The sequence below is a fragment of the Ammospiza caudacuta genome, chromosome 1 (genome assembly GCF_027887145.1).
Source record: "Ammospiza caudacuta isolate bAmmCau1 chromosome 1, bAmmCau1.pri, whole genome shotgun sequence".
Classification (NCBI taxonomy): Eukaryota; Metazoa; Chordata; class Aves; order Passeriformes; family Passerellidae; genus Ammospiza; species Ammospiza caudacuta.
This window is the reverse complement of record NC_080593.1, coordinates 40,055,190-40,068,915: the sequence shown is the minus strand read 5'-3', so window position 1 is coordinate 40,068,915 and position 13,726 is coordinate 40,055,190. Positions and strand designations below refer to the sequence as shown.

Below are 13,726 nucleotides of genomic sequence, written 5' to 3'. Positions count from 1 at the left end.
CATCCCTGCCAGCTCTTTATAGACATCACCTCCCTCTCATTTAATTTTCCCTAAATCCTGACACGCAAACCCAAGCTGAAGAACACCAACCCCGTCACACCTGATGAATTAGTAATGACAGCAGCCAGTGCTTTTGCTTAGTCTGTTTGGTTTGGGTTTTTTCTGCAGGGTCAAAGAAATCAAGTTCACCCTCCAAATGAACCAAGGGTCAAATCCCTAATGAAAAATTAAAGGCTTTCACCATTATGGGGAGCTACAGCACAGACCAGTGTTTTCTTTGCTTGTCGCCACAGCCATGGAATAGCGATGTTCTCCTTATGGCATCTGAAGAATACAGTGTTTCTTTCTAACCTGAAGGAGTACAGGCAATGGCACAGGAAATAGGTTTCAGATGGTTTACACAGATGGGCTTTTTCTTTTTTCCCATGCTGGTGTGAAAACGTTGAGAAGAATGTAATTATTTATGTTGCATTTGTTTTGTAAGTGAAGATACAGATCACTTGCTTTTAATTTCCCTTTTCCAGGTTCATCCTTTATTTAGTAGGAACTATAAAAATTCATTTGAAAAAGTAATATATTCAAGACTAATAAAGTTCAAGTGCAAAATATTTTTAGAGGCAGCTTAGGTACAACTATTAAGTTGTCAAATTAAGCCATCTAGTCTAAGTTATACCAGAAAAGGGTCAAAGTTTATGGCTAATTTCTCTGATTGAAACTGTTTCCAGGAGCAACACTTCCATGCCAAATGCTGCTAGGTAATTCCAAGAACAGTCAGGTGTATGAGTAAAAACACTGAACCCGAGTTATACGAATGTTAGCAAGAAGCTCACCTCACCAATCTCCAATTTTCACTACCACAAACTTTTCACCACTGCATCAACTGACCACAACAAGCTCAGTATCTGTAATTAAAAACAAACATGGCTGGTTTTTTTCCTAGATGGGAATACTGAAGTGTACTTCCCTGATAGCTGATCCTTAAAAATTCAATCTTTCTCTGTCAGCTGTGGTATTTAAAGTCACTAAAATGTTACCCTGTCAGTGCCCTTTACCTGCAAGTGGCTGGTCCAAAATGCAGAAACAAGGTGGGAAGGGCTGAGACCAAATGCTTTTCAAGTCACATTAACTCCTCATACACACATCACATCTACATTTACAAAAATGTCAATTCTACTTCAATAACAACATTTATTAAATTCGATGGTCAATCCTTACATACTTTTAGAAGAAAGGCAACAAAATACCTTTATAAAATAGTTTGTGGAAACTGTGGATGCATAGGAAACGGAGGAGGCTACTTGGAGGAGCCAAGTGAATGGAGAAACACATGAGGTCACAGAATCAGCCCACCAATGCTTTACATTAATAAAGAACTGCTCTGCAAGCCTGATAATATTTTAATCTCCCTTTGCAAATGCCCAAGCATTTACTCGGTATTCAAAGCTGCACATCACAGCTTCAAGAACCAGAATTTAAAACTAGCAGTTCTGAGCTCACTGATAAAATTCTGCTGCAATGAAACAAGACACACTAGCTCCAGTCAACAAGACTCCTTTTGAGACTCTGCAGAACACCTACTCTGCAAGCCCACAGCAAGGGGAAAATAAAGGACCTGTGTAACCTCACTCACTCTACATTATTCTAATGATTTCCCAGTTAATTCAAATGTCCATAAGCTTTTAAAATTTACTTATTATCAAAGCATTGCCTGCCAAGTCATGCATGCCACAGTGAAAAATACCACTAAGATGACAGTGCATGGAGCTAACACTGCATAGAGATTGTTTCTCTCAGGGAAGTTCTTTGGAATATGGTCAGGGTCTGTAAAAGTATGTTTGTGGAGATAATACAGTCATGGAATGTCCAGATTGGAATGGTACTTTTATACAAACTAATTCTAAAATGATGTAAAACATACTTTAATGTATCTGACCTGTGGTCAGATTTCACCTCAAGAAAGAACCCTAGCATGACAGCTTTTTACATGGAAAAAATAAATACACATCTGTGAAATTAGATGTGTATTTATAGCTGAAATCAGTGACAAAGGTGTAATAGCAAAAATCCCTTATGGCAAGCTTGTGAGAAAGGGCTGTTCTCAGAAAACAAAGCCTGAATACAAGAGGGTACATCAATTACTGCTGCACAAACCAGACTGAAAAAACAGCACACAGCTGATATGTCCATAGTTGTTCAGACAGCATAACAATGGGAAGGGCTGAGATGGCATTAGGCAACACAACAGCATGTATTTCCATTTTTAACAGATTCATGCAATTTTTTTTCTTTTTTTGCCCACAACCAAGGGAAGTTGCAATGCCACTGACACTGCACTGACTGTTGCTTTTCAATGTGTTGAAAAAAAAATACTACAATTAAGTAATTGGTTGGCCTCTATCCATTTCATTCCACACTGCTGCCTTGCCTCACACTTGTTTAAGGAATAGAGAAAAAATTGTTGAAAATATGGCAGATAGTGGGAAAAAACCCCAAACTGTTAAGCTTGACTTGTTCAAATTACGTGGTATTTGTACAGATGGAGCACCTGCCATGACTGGCAAGAAGAACAGTCCTGTCGCTTTGCAAGAAACATTTTTGGATCGAAAGTTATTGAAATACCATTTGTATCCATCAGGATTGTTTCCTGAGCCAAAGATTTAGGTTTCTTGCATGTCTAAATCCTGTCAAGTCCTACTCTAGCAAAATAAGTATTTATAGAATCACAGAATCATTTAGGTTAGAAAAGATCTTTGAGTCCAACTGTTAACTCAGCACTGCCAAGTCCACCACTAAAACATGTCCCTAAGTGCCTTATCTATACATCTTCCAAACACCTACAAGGATGGTGACTCAAACACCTGTTCCAATGCTTGATAACCCTTTCTGTCAAGAAATTATTCCTAACACCCACTATGCATCAGAGATGCCAATAAGTACACCAAGTAACTGATGAAAGTGATGAGCAGAATACAGATTAAATGTTTTCTGTCAAGGGGCAAAACATGTGAAAGACTCTGGAAAGAGAAAATGACCGATTCATTTTCTGAACAGAAAATATTAACCCTTCAATGACAATGGTCTTGCTTATAACCAGGAAAGGATCACAAATCCAGTATATAGGGACATGACATGTCAGCTCTGCAGCCTAAAAACACACAGGAAAAGACAGGATTACCTGGATTGCACGCTGTCATCCATGTGCTGCTTTTCAGTCAAAGCTGAGATGTTCTTATTTTATTTGAATTGTGTGCTTTGGTTATATGCAGTGTGTTAGAAGTGACAACTAAAGGTTTAAGAAATACTGTGATCTGAAGTTTGAGGAGTTATTTCACTCTAACTTAGAAGAGCCTAGAAACCAAAATTTCCCACTTATATCTCATTTTATAACAGGATATAGACCATTCCTTTGAAAAAGGTTTCAGTCTGAAATATCTCAGCTTTGAAAAAGAGGAGATGTCCTTGTAGCAGCAGAGTAAAACTGAAAACTGGTACTCCCACCTGAAGAACAGGACCAGGAACACCCAGAGAACAACAAGTTGAAAATGAGGACTTAGAAGCAGATCTCCTCTGATACAAGCCTTCCCTTTCAGTGCTTGTGCAAACTGGGACTGACACACATTCATAAACAGTAATACTCTATTACAAACTTGGTTAAAAATAGACTGTTTAAAAGTCACCAATTCTCATCTCAATGACTTGGTGTCAACAAAGCGCCGAAAACAAGGGCAAAAAGAACATTTAGAAACACTATCACGCTATTTGAAGGTTGCAATGGCAGAATTAGCCTGTTAACTTCATTTCATGAGAAAAGAAGTAAGGGTCACTCTTTTGACATTTATAACAACAATTACATTTAATAAAATGTAAGAATCAAGATAAATTTTAAAGACCATTTGCAGTACATCTAGGGAAAAAATCCCAACTATACCAAACCCAGCTCTAGCAAGATTTACTATAAAGGCTGACCCCTGGGTTTACCAACTTCCAGCCTTGCAAACAGTCAGTCTCCTGCTGTTGAGGGCCTTCCCTCTTCTGCAACTCCAATTGATTCCAGAATTTTTGCTCCTGGCAAATGTCTAAATCTTCACATGAAAAAAAGCACCACAGAAGTATTCTCACAAGTGTAAGAAAAGGCTTTCCGGGTTTTTTTGTTTTTTTTTGTTTTTTTTTTTTGTTAATAAAAGGGCGTATAGAAAGCAATATACAAACACTGCTATGTGAAGAATTAAAAATAAAAATAATTGAAATGGAAGTCTAAAGAGATTGTGCCTATTTTCATTTACAAACAGACTAGAAACAGGTTCAAAAGTCAAGAATTAAAACACCAGTAATGTAAATTCATTTTGGTTTTAATGCTGATAAGACGACATTTCATCAATAAGATATATAACCACTATTGCTTGCTTAACCATATATGACCTAACAAGCAATTTCATAAAATTTTTTTGTTGCAGATCCTCTTTAAAGAGGAAGAAGCATTTGTCCCTGCTTTTAAAGATGAGGGAATACTAGCAGGAACTTAACACTGTTGACCCAGTGCTTTTCCTTTTCTTTTCACTGCAATGCCTTCACAATGGCAAGCACCATGGATTTATTTTCACATCCAAAGGCTTCACATTTTTGCTGCAAATTATTCACAAGCACACAAAAATGTATACTTTGTAAGCATTACAAAAATATTTTGCATGAAGCAAATTCCACCAGAACAACAGACATTTGTAATCTACATATGGGAAACAGCCTTCACATGCTTTTCATGTATCCCACTAATTCCCAATGCAAACATTTGTAATGAAATGCTGAATACTTATGATCATTATTTACAGCGTATCTTTAGCGAGTACAGTTGCGCAAGTGTGAAACCCAATTTTGGTGAACTGCAAAAAATACTTTGTTTAAAACCAATGCTATTGTTTGGTGGAGGAAGCAACTTTGACAGAAGTGACAGCACCACTACAACTAACAACATCCACGAAGTAAGCTTCTTAAGAGAGCCCGACACCTAAGACATGCCATCTTTAGAAGCACCTGCCCTATTAACTGATGTTGTGCATCCAGAGGATGAAGTGGGAACATCCAGGAGGACACTGTGTACTAAACTTCCACAATTTGAGTGAAATACTGGCTGTTATGCAAGTACCATAATATGGAGGTAATATTTTCCAACTGAAAACTCCATAGAAATCCTAAGTTCATCCCCTGGCCCTTTGCTCCCTTCATGTCCACCTTCTATTTTCTTTATGCATTGTTTTCTGTTCCTAACCTTTTAGAATTCTGTTCATCGCTCCTTTTGCTGTCACTTGAGAACTGGACTTCTCATTTATTGTTCCCTAAATAATTAAATAGTGTCCATTTGCTTTCCTGCTTCCAGGCCAGAGTAGTATCCCATTTATATATTGTCACTCACTTTTATCACTTTTCATTTTTTCTTATTAGCGAATCTTTATAGTACTATTTGGCAAGCAGAGGTTAACTTTTTTCTTCTTCTCAAAGGATAAGTTAGCAGCTTTATGAAACGCCTATTAATGAAGTGGCAAATTAATTTAAAACACACACACTAGCTAGCTGAAAAGCAGAGGTAAACCTTAATCAAGTACATCAAGATCTGTAGTGGTAATTTTCATTTCTGTTTAAGTAAAAAGTCCAATTATCCAGATCAATGTATCTCTGAAAAGGCTTTTTACCTGTCCCATTTCCTCGAGAGGCATTTTTTATCTGCTTTCTGTCAGTGGAGCTGAGATACAAAAAGCCAAATTCAGTTCCTCAGCTAGGTTTCTAGTCCCACTGAGATCAACCAACACATCTTCTCTGAAGGCCCATGGCAGGGCCATGGTAAATCCATGGCACAGCATGGAGCCGAGCCAGAGGGCTATGGTACAGCCCAGATCACCTCAACTTCAAGACTCAAAATACTCAGATCAGCCACTACTTTCTCCCTCTTGTAATCTACTTCTGTTTTGTGGGCATCAGGCCTTCTTCATCTGTTCCCATTCGTCTACCTCTCTTTTTTTCATCACTACGAAAGTTCATACCCTCCAGAGAAAGAAACACCATTTATATTCAGCAACCATTGCCTTTTCCTTGCTGATGGAAAACAGAAATCAGGAGCAGGGATGATCCTTATGAAAAGGACTTTCCCACGTCCACTGCAGAAGTCAGTCAGAAAAATGCCCGTTTTCACAAACATCTGCTTGGTGAAGGAACTCAGCGGAGCCCAGAGAGAGAAATAAAAGATGCTCTGTTGTTTGGTAACAGTAAGCACTGTGTTTGCATTTCCAAGCTCAAAGTAAGCGTGTAAAGCCAAGCCAGCGCTGGATACAGGTGCTGATGGAGATAAGCAGTGCAGGTCATCAGTGGCAAGTACAGACACAGGCAGCAGTCACCCACAGAAATCCCCATGAAGCAGGATCATGCATCTTTAAGCATTGTGAACTAATGACATCCTCCTCCACAGCAAGTTCTACAGCAACTGTTTATCTGATCTCTGATGGTGCAGTGACTAAAGCCAATACCACATCACACTCCTTTTCCCCCTAGGATGCACCCACAAGTCTGCTGTGCATCCAGACTAACAAACCACGCCAGAATGACGGAAGCGTGGAAACTACTTATGAAAAGAACTGGACTGAAACTAGAAGCAGAGATTAAATTCACCAAAACATCTCTAAATTTGATGCTACTTCACCCACAGCATATTGGATTTAAGAGCAAAAGATACACCTTGTTCATCCATGTATTCACAGGCTGTAACCCCTTTAAAAATACTTATTGAAGGTGCTGAGAAATTCCTAAATCCTTTCTGCTTGTACTTTTAGTAGACATACTGGCATTTGATTCATACCAGTATTGAAGTGTCCTATCAAAATTGCACTTTCTAGAGGTTACTTTTAGTAAATAAAATAGCAACTTAAAATGCATGGCCAAACAAGCCAATGTAAATGCTACATATTGTGTGAACTCAAATAATTTATTCTTGGCTCAAAATACCATCATTTTGAAATAAGGTTCTGCTTAAAATTATTATAAGTTTCTAAATTGCTTCACAAGAGTTTTCTCTAAGCTTATGAACAAAGCTTACTGAATGAGGCAAAATTAGGGGCATTATTTTGCTAGCCACAGAACACTAATTTAATTTGCATTCTCTAATGAGCGCTGATCCAAGGACCAGGCATGCAGATGACAACAAGGACAGTAGTTACATGCAAATCCTGTAAGTCATTACAAATGTAGTATTCCACTCTGAGAGGAAGTACCTTCCTTAGTTCATCTTCTGATTAACTGAAGTGGCAACAAGAAATATTTCTACCCATATTCCTTCTTGTTTAAATCATCCACTTCATTAGTTTAAAATCTTCCTGCCAGTGAGCCATGTATCCTTTGCGCTACTCACATAAATATTCCTAGTGAAGTGACAGGAAATATCCTTAAAAACAAAACTCAGAAGCATCTTATTATTTAACTGAACATCTAAAGGTGCTTTTGAAATGAAGCAATACATTTTTTTCTCTGGCTTTAGACACTTGAGTTAGCACTTCTGAATACAGCTGAATTTTATAAATTCCAGTTCTCCTGCTGGGAGGATATTTCTTGAGCTGACATATCATGCACTTGTTCTGTTACTCTAGTTATTCCAATGCTGTTTCAGTGTGAGCAGGAAGAATTTCCTACCTCCCAAAAGACTTGAAATGCAGATCCATAAAGCACATGGAAAAGACAAATCACACCTGTACCCTTAAGTCTTGTTATTCCATTTATATACGGCAAAGCTCTCATGGACTTTATTAGCTCAGGACTGGATCCAGAACACAGACTTATATGCCTATTAAATGATACTTCTCTTTCAATTAATCTCACATTTGAGGCAAAACACATTGATTCTTGATAGCTGCAGGTACAATCCTCATTCACTCAGGCCCTGATCTCCAAGACACTCAGCAGCTTCCACCCGCCCTAAGGCAACTGGAAACTACAATCACACAGGAGCTCATTTTGGCTGGACTGAAGTCAGCGCAAATTTTACAGCAAACCTCAGGGATGGCAAGATCAGGGTTCAGTGATCCAGCCAGCAATAGCTGACTAAATGCAAGACATCCAGACTTAACCTCACATTCTTCTCTTGCCAAAGTCCAAATCATCTCATTAGTGCCAATGGACACAACCCTACACGGTGCTGCATGCTGGAACTCTCTGACCATGGGCCTCATCCTGCCATCTTGAGCCATCAGAATATTACCTGTAGAAGTCATCCCATAGAAATCCAGGCAACTTGCACAAGTAAGGGCTGCCACAATCAGAGTTATAATTAATTCTGAGCAATTTTACTATTTAGAAACTAAACTGGAAAATCAGACTCTGAATGTAGCAAAGGTTTTGCAAATTAAGTTCATTCTACAGCTTATTTCCTTTCTCTTTAAACCAAACTGGGAACTTATACTTTTAAAATAAATTACTAAGAATAATATCAATAGGTAAGCCCTATGAACGCTGTGGTGCTCTCTATCAAAGCCTTCAAGCTACCGCTTTCAGGAGGGCATGACGCACACCTTCCAGTTTAAACCTACAAATTATTAGACAGGTTACCGTAAGAAGAAATTTTGACAGGTCTTTTCAACATTCAGAAAAGGCTACCCCAGTCAGAGTTTTCAGCTTGAGGAAGGGTTGCTTTCCCTTCCTTGCCAAATCTGTAACATTTTCTCATGGCTATTATATTTTAATTAATTCCAATAATCTCAAAAGCTTTAGCTTATTCTGTCATTTTCATAGGTACGTAAATAACTCTAGAATTACTTATTTGAGGAGAGCACTAAACGTTGTTTGCCTGGTTCTCATTCTGACTCTTTAGGTAGTTGGTCTATGTATGCTTTTCAAGTCGTTGGGCTGTTTTCATTCTGTAATTACACGATTTCTGCTGTCTAGGGACAATTAGAAAGATGGGATGTTAACCTGCAGCCTCAATCACCTTCACATTTTCTAACCGATAGTCTAAAATCTCCTAATTTTTGAAGGCAGAAGCAAAGACGGAAAGAAGAATTCTCGCTGGCACATCTGAGGCATTTTCCAAATTTTTGGCGAGGGAAATTCTGGACGTGTAGCTCGCCAGAAAGGCGAGAGAAGAGCCCGCGGTTCCCACAGTACCCAGTGCCCGCTTGCTGCAAGAGATACCCACACTTCTGTGCAGGCTCAGAGGTCGCGACCGTTCCCGTCTCGGAGCGCCGGGTCGCACGGAGCCCCCGTTCGTGTCCCGGGCCGGGGGCACCCGCCCCCCGTCACAGCCCCCCGGGGCAGCTCCAGCGCCACCCGCTCCAGTTCCGCCCGGTGCCTCCCCGGGCAGCGGGGGCGTCGCAGCGCACCTGGGCGCAGCGCCGCTGTCCTGCAGCCCGGCTGCCGCCCCCGCTGCCATTTGTTGCTCGCGTTCGGAGGGAGATGCCCTCTTCCCCCCTCCCCCCGCATCGCGGCCACCGCCGCCCGAACCGTAGCGACTGGTCCTGATAGGTCTCAAAGTGGAAAAATCCTACGGCAACACACACGGCGCCTTCCCTCCCGTCCCCGCCTCCGCCGCCCCCTCTCCCCGGCAGCCCCGCTCGGCGCCCCGGCCGCCGCCCGCACGCTGAGCAGCGCGACCGAGCTCCGGCAGCCCGCCCGCACCCGGCCGGGCAGGGACAGCGCCCGGGAACACATACGGATGGGAGGGGCGCTGGATTTTCCACCCCTTTTTCTGATGTTGCTCCGGTACGGGATCGGGGGCCGCGGGTCTCAAATTCCTCGTTTGCTCCCAAACGAGAGGGTGTTAACCCCCTTCCCAGAGCCTCCGCCTCTGGATTCCCTCCCCATCTCCCGCTGCCTCGGCGGAATCCCGACCCCGTCACCCCCCAGAACTCACGGACACCGAAGGTTCGCCAGCACGGGCTGGGGGAGGGGGCATCGCCGGTGGCCCTCGCCGATCGCTGCCGGGCAAGGTGGCACGGCACGGCCACGGCTGTACCCCTCGGAGGCAGCAGCGCTGATCGCCTTCCCCCGCTCCCTGCCCGTCGAGTTTTCTCCCGGTGCTGCCGCCCCCCACCCGGTGCATCGGCGGGGCGCCGCAACTCACATCGCGGCGCCTTCCCGCAAAACTTCTCGGCGTGTGGCCCCGGCGGCTCCGCTCCGCTCCGCTCGGCGCAACAGGCAGCGCTGCTCACCTGGCGCGGGGCCGCCGCGCCATGGGAGCGCCGGGCGGAGCCGGGGGCGGCGCGGCGGGGCCGGGCGCAGCCAACGCCCGCCCGCCCTGCTGCTCCGCCGGGCGCCCGCCGGGAGGCTGTGCCTGCCGCGCCGCCGCTCCCCTGCCCTGCGCTGCGGCTGCAGGCTCGGAGGCAGGCGGGCACGGAGGGAGGAGAGAGCGGGGCGGGGAGCGAGAGAAGGAGGAGACCTCCCTCTCGCTCCCAGCGCACGGCGGGGAGGTGCTGCCCGCCACGGGGGATGCTTCCCGGCTGCCTCCCGGGGCTGACTGTGCCTCTCGCTCCCCAGCTTTAGGAGCAGGGCCGGGGCCGCCCGAGAGAGATAGCCCGGCCTGTCGGGAGCACCGTGGGGTGCTTCAGAGGGTGCTTCTGCTCCCCCCAGTGCCCGCCAGGTTCCCCAGCAAAATACGAATAAGGTTAATTGTTTTGCTCATCTGAGTGAACAGCTGTCATTGCCAATGTATAATACTTGCTACGATAGGTGAACTTATGCTATGCTCAGCCTCACCAACCTTTTGTGCTGATCCAGTTATTCACATCCTGCTTCGGGTTTACCACAGTTCTTGCAAGGGTGACTTTACTTTCCAAGAGGTGCTTCTGTGAAGTGTGCTGTGTTGCAGCAGTCGCATGGCCTGTCATAACGCAGACTTTAGGAAACATCACCAATTGGTTGCCTCTCTCATTCGAACACACATTCTCTGTTGTGCACTTTTCTACTCTGACTCTGCAAAGTAAACTTTCTATTCATTTTGTGCAGCAAAAATTTTGTTGCTTGTCTCTAGTTGAGAGCACCTGAGCAGATGGGTTTCAGAAAGATCCATCTTAGCTGTTTTGCTTTAAGGTGAAAGCTGCCTAAGATGCTGCATGGAACAGAAAATGAATTGGCATTGATTTCCTCTGGACTGTTTTTTTGCCTCTAACTATACAAAACTGTTTTATCTCCATATCAGCCATTGTCAAAAGGAGACTTATAGATCAGAAGGACCAGTGCTATGGCCACAGAGAGGTGGTCTTTTGAGAGAAGGGGGAACAAAAGAAATGCATTGCCAAATGTCAATTTACATAATTAAATCTCAGTCCTGTAAGTTTTTATCTCAGTAAATATTTACCTACCTGAGTAATTTATCTGAATCATATTAGCAAGGTAATGCAGGACCAGGCCTTGGTACTATAGCAAAACCCACTGGTTTTTCTCCTAGGAATATTTGCAAACTGGTTCATGAACACGTATATGTATGCCTATCATTTAAAATTCTTATTAGTAAAAGAGAAAATAACAAATACAAAAAGCAGCTTGATAAAAATCACTTTCATTAGTCCCTTGCATGACTCTCACACTGACTCAACCCAGCTTTGAAGACACAATCAGTTAAAAAATAAAAACCTAGTACATGAGCATGCATTTCTTTTTGTAGTGTGTTTGTGTCAGAAAGCTGATGAAACTGACTAAAGCCATGACTGCATTAACAGCCCTGTATTATTTGCAATGGGAAACAATTTTCAGGCTTTGTGAGTTTTATTCCTTTAGCTGAAACCAACTCAGATTCATTTTAAGGAAGTAGAAAAATATTAATCATTGTTGATAACCCAAGTCCAAAATCTAATGTGCAGCATCCCTTCCTTCAAATACAGCTTGTGTTCATATTTTTCTGTTTGGTATATACATATATGGCAGCTGGATGTAGTACCCAGAATGGATGCTCTTGGTAGCAATACACCACATTACCAGCATTGCAAACTTACTTGTAGTGATTTGCTGATGATGAATATTTTTTTAATGAAAAAAAAAGAGTTAGCAAATCTTTTCATTTGGCTTGACACCCAACTCCCCCCCCCCCAAAAAAAAAAAAAAAAGATATATAAATGCAGTCATTTCTCTTTAAAATTGAACCTCTAGTGGTACTTTGTGGAATGTTTGCATTGTTAAATATCACAACAGTAGAAGAGAAGGCTGATCTTAGCATGCATAACTTAATTTACTGCATTAGCCATTCATCCTAATGATTGTAGTCCAATTGCCAAGAAAAAGAACTTCACAAAAAGATAGAAACACTTTTTTGTTTTTGTTGAAATTGCACCTAATAATAAGCTTTTTGGCCAGCTGCACATGTGTAGCTGGTTTGCAGGTTTGTATTGAAAGACTCACTGCTGAGAGCAGCTAAGCATCTACAACTTCAGTTGAAAAGTAGATTCTCTGAAAAGAAGAACACAGTACTTTTTCTGGGGAAAATTACTGTGAAGGGATGCACAGCTACTTGCTGGTAAAAATGTCACAATTTTTGAAGACTGAAATACTGCTGATGTCATGGTGGTTGTGTGCAGAAGAAAGACTATATTATCATTCTAGGTGAAGGAAACTTTGCTCCATGAACAAACCCAGCAGCAGATTTGCTGACTGGCTTACAGGCATCGCCTGTCCATTTTACAGAAGTGAAAGAATTAGTCCTCTGTTAGGAAGGAGTGTAAGTTTAAAGGATAAGGAGAAGATAATTTGGCTGCCCTCAGATAAGAAAGAAAATGCTAATATTTGTTGACTTCTACACATAGTTAGGAAAATCAGGGAGCATTAAATAACAGGAGATAGCAGATGGTTCTTCAGTTTCCCTCATAAAATAATTTTGATCAGTGTTTGTAAATATTTAAGGGCCTGGTAGTACTGATCTTTACACAAATTTTTTTCTAACGCAAAAAACCCTACATAATTCAGCAAGGCTGTTTGTGAGTAAGAAGTATTCATATAAACAAGACTTTACAGGATTAGATCCTTAAAAATGTATAAATATTAACAAAATATTTCAATGGCTAAATTAAAGACTCATCTGGTACCATCTATTCCCTTTATTTTCAGAGACATTAATAGCTTTTTACAAAATCAGCAAAGAATACCTCTTCTTCCAGTGCTGAGATAAATTGAGTGACCTTCTCTTTATCCCTTGACTAATATTCCTTTCATTACAAGATCAATTCTTTTCATAGCCAACAGTAGTATGAAATTAATATTCTAGATGTAGGTACATTAAAGAGCTAAGTCTCACAAGGTTTTTAACTCTAGTAGCACATGCTTAGGAGTTTAGAGGGAATATTCTGTTCATGGTCTAGAGTATGTTTTTTTTTTTTTTTTTGTAGAGAGCAGTGCAAAGACATGTCAGGGGCACCTTCTCCCTGGGATTACTCCAAACTCCAAGGGAGGACATGGGCAGGGCCCAGAGCAGTAGTCCATGTTGAGCCACGAGAACAGCAAAAAAGCATGAAATTTTGCAGCCTGGAAACATTAAAAGCAACACAAACCACAATATTTACACTATAGCTGCATTCCTAAATTGTGTATCTGTTTCTGCTCTCTCTCTAGGCTTGGTGGTACCAGCAGTCCTCATTCTCCTCTCAGCCCATGGGTACTGCTGCTGCATGTATGGGTGATGAGCTTTTGCCCTGAGAAGATTAGTAATGAATCAAAGGCCTCTTTACAGAGGGCCCATACAAATCCATTGTGTCTCTTAATCTTTTTAAGCTCC

At 42.0% G+C, this 13,726-nt stretch overlaps 1 protein-coding gene across 1 annotated transcript in view; it reads right to left on the bottom strand.

Annotated features, from left to right (window-relative positions):
* Positions 1–10,057, bottom strand: part of LRRC3B (leucine rich repeat containing 3B) — a 44,066-nt gene extending 34,009 nt beyond the window's left edge. The window contains exon 1 of the mRNA XM_058816869.1: positions 9,881–10,057. The gene's annotated coding sequence lies outside the window, so the exon portion shown is untranslated. The remainder of the gene's footprint in view (positions 1–9,880) is intronic.
* Between the last annotated feature and the right edge of the window lie 3,669 nt (positions 10,058–13,726).